This window comes from Diabrotica undecimpunctata, chromosome 1 (genome assembly GCF_040954645.1).
Source record: "Diabrotica undecimpunctata isolate CICGRU chromosome 1, icDiaUnde3, whole genome shotgun sequence".
NCBI lineage: Eukaryota > Metazoa > Arthropoda > Insecta > Coleoptera > Chrysomelidae > Diabrotica > Diabrotica undecimpunctata.
The window spans coordinates 157,844,468-157,847,431 of record NC_092803.1 but is presented as its reverse complement, the minus strand read 5'-3'; positions in this window follow the sequence as shown (position 1 = coordinate 157,847,431).

Below are 2,964 nucleotides of genomic sequence, written 5' to 3'. Positions count from 1 at the left end.
GACATAATGACATAGGACTATTGACATTGTCACTATTTTCAGTTGTTCACAAGGACTGGACCACAGAATAATAAACAATTGTTAGTTATTCTGTGTCTTTCTGGACTGGTTGTTTATTCCTTTATTGAGACACAGAATTATCACAGAATAATAAACAATCAGAATGCCCACTTGAAAAATTAAGTACGCGCATCTCGTTCGCGCAGACGGAATCAGTCATGGTTTAAACGGAACCAGTGCTGTTCAGTGACATTTTATCTTGTGCGCATAGAAAAATTAACCAGGTTTAATTTATTTACGGCAACTATAGACATAATATGCACTATTTTATTATTACTTTAAGTTGAAGAATAGATTAAATTATTTCAAATGTACTAAATTATTAATCTCTAAAAATTTAAATTACAGTTCTGTCGTAGCTTGTCACAAATTTCTCAATTCGAATCTATATTTCCGTTTAAAATATGGCAATCGCGTGCTGACAAACTTCAAAGGCGGCATCTGACAGTGGGCATTCTGATTGTTATTTATTCTGTGATTAAATTGTTCTAGAATGCTTGCATTAATTTCTGAAATAATAAGTTTTGGGTTTTAAAATAATAAGATGTGTGTTATTTGTAATCCAATAACAAGCCATAAGCTGATTTATTAAAAGTCGTTAAATATATTTAATTAAATAAATATTAAGAATGTAAAAAAAAACGGAAAATATAGGAATTATAAGTAATGGTAGCACAGTATAAATAACAATTGTTTATTATTCTGTGATTGTAAAAGCTAACTAATTATTTCGCTAATAGGACTTTTCATTCATCAAAACCTGATGTCAGCCTTTTTTTTTTCGAACAGACATTTTGAAAGTAAACATGTTAAGGTTAGGTTAGTAATATAAATAATATGGATTAATATAAAAAATACCAAATAAAGTCTAGTTATTGAAAAAAAAAGGCAAATCAATTTTTTTAATCGATTAATATTACAATACCAGTACAAAAAGAAACAACGAAGCGCTGTTGTTATGAAATAGATAAGAGTAATACACACGTTATACACACTTTACACTACATGATTTATCATGTGATTTGTCATATGATTTGATCATAAAGTGAAATTTACATGTTTACACTGTGTGATTTGTCATATGATTTTGTCATAAGCACTGTCATGCGGCTCGTCATAGCTTGTCACAGGAGAATAGGACGGTACCTATTCCGCATGATAAAATCATATGATTTTCGGTAATATTTAAATATCCCGCCTTATTTTTATGTCAATTCAGCGACATTCCCTTACCAAGAGACAACATTCTTTATTATTTATTTATTTTTTGTTTGTTGCATTGATATTGAACCTATTATCTAATGTGTGCTATTGTATCGTATTTTTCTTTTATTATTTATTTAGTTTATTTTATTCTTAGTTTAGTGTTTTATAGTCTTCTTAGTCATACTTTTAGTTTAGTTTCTTTATTAATTATTTTTAATTTGGTATAATATCAACACTAAATTTGTATACCCTGTCCACGATTTCTTCGTAAGAGCCACCTGCAAGCCCAAAGGCGTCTGATCTTTTTCTTCTTACTGCTGTAATCTGTACGCAGTTGTTGCCGGCGTGTTATTATTAAAAGTCGGGAAGTCAATGCAATCAACGATTTATTTTCCATTATAATGGTTTAAAAATCTAATAATTGATACCTATACTGTGTCTAATATCTCTATGACCATAAACAAAAAGAAAAATCAAGAAAACCTCACTCATTGTCACTCATATCATAAGTCATAACTTATCATGCAGTGTAAACACGATTTTTTAAAACATCATAGAAACGAGGAATCATAACAAATCTCATATGATATTGTCATATGATAAAATCATGTAATGTAAAGTCTACTTTACACTATATGATTTATCATGTGATTTGTCATATGATTTGGTCATAAGTGAAATTTACATATTTACACTGTGTGATTTGTCATAAGCACTGTCATGCGGCTCATCATAGCTTGTCACAGGAGAATAGGACGGTGCCTATTCCGCATGATAAAATCATATGATTTTCGGTAATAATACATGTAACACCAACATATTTAAATATCGCGCCTTATTCTTATGTCAATTCAGTAACATTCCCTTACCCAGAGACAACATTCTTTATTTATTTATTTATTTTTTGTTTGTTGCATTGATATTGAGCGTATTATCTAATGTGTGCTATTGTGTCGTATTTTTCTTTTATTATTTATTTAGTTTATTTTATTTTTAGTTTAGTGTTTTATAGTCTTCTTAGTCATAATTTTAGTTTAGTTTCTTTATTAATTATGTTTAATTTGGTATAATATCAACACTAAATTTGATGTAATAATACATGTAACACCAACATATTTAATTATCGCGCCTTATTCTTATGTCAATTCAGTAACATTCCCTTACCCAGAGACAACATTCTTTATTTATTTATTTATTTTTTGTTTGTTGCATTGATATTGAGCGTATTATCTAATGTGTGCTATTGTGTCGTATTTTTCTTTTATTATTTATTTAGTTTATTTTATTTTTAGTTTAGTGTTTTATAGTCTTCTTAGTCATAATTTTAGTTTAGTTTCTTTATTAATTATGTTTAATTTGGTATAATATTAACACTAAATTTGATGTAATAATACATGTAACACCAACATATTTAATTATCGCGCCTTATTCTTATGTCAATTCAGTAACATTCCCTTACCCAGAGACAACATTCTTTATTTATTTATTTATTTTTTGTTTGTTGCATTGATATTGAGCGTATTATCTAATGTGTGCTATTGTGTCGTATTTTTCTTTTATTATTTATTTAGTTTATTTTATTTTTAGTTTAGTGTTTTATAGTCTTCTTAGTCATAATTTTAGTTTAGTTTCTTTATTAATTATGTTTAATTTGGTATAATATCAACACTAAATTTGATATAATAATACATGTAACAC